Source organism: Bison bison, unplaced genomic scaffold (genome assembly GCF_000754665.1).
Source record: "Bison bison bison isolate TAMUID 2011002044 unplaced genomic scaffold, Bison_UMD1.0 scf7180017864313, whole genome shotgun sequence".
NCBI lineage: Eukaryota > Metazoa > Chordata > Mammalia > Artiodactyla > Bovidae > Bison > Bison bison.
The window spans coordinates 605,283-606,002 of NW_011494885.1; positions in this window are offsets into that span (position 1 = coordinate 605,283).

Consider the following 720-nt stretch of genomic DNA (forward strand, 5'->3'; position numbering starts at 1 on the left):
ACCCCATAGACTGCAGCCTTCCAGGCTCCTCCGTCCATGGGATTTTCCAGGCAAGAGTACTGGAGTGGGCTGCTGGGGTGCAAACGCCAAAGGATGTGAGTTGGCTATGTGCCCTGGGCAGAGGTGGGCTCTGACCTCCAGACTAGAGGCTATCAGCCAGGGTTCAGGTCACTGTGGGTCCCCAGGCTTCCTGACCTCATCCCAGTGCAGGGTGAGCCCAGGGGGACGATGGGCATTGTTCAGTGGCAGAAGAACCATCCATCCAGGTGGACGTGTGCTCAGGAGGAGCTCTCAGTCCCTGAGGCTTCAAAGGAAGGGCTGGCGGGGGGTCTCGGGGCTTTGGGGAGAGGATAGCGGCTTGTAGGCTGGACTCCAGAAGGCCCTGTCCTTCTCCACCTCACAGCACTGGGCATGCACCCTAGTTCTCTGTGTCCCCATCAGTGGTCTGCTCTCAGCCTCCCCACAGTGCCAGGACCTGGGCAGCTCCACCTGGACACTCTGTCAGGGGAGCCCCTGTGCTCCTCTGTCAGTGCAGGGAAGACCCCCATGGGACCCCAGTCCCCCTGAGATGGAGCAACTGCAGAAGCTGGGTTCCTCTGTTCCAGAAGTTCCCCTCCTTTCCCAGGATGCCTCAGGGGGAGGGGCTGAGATGTCTCCAGGGACCAGACCCAGGTGTCCCCACAGATCAGGGACCTTGGGATGAGGAGCTGCTCCCCAATT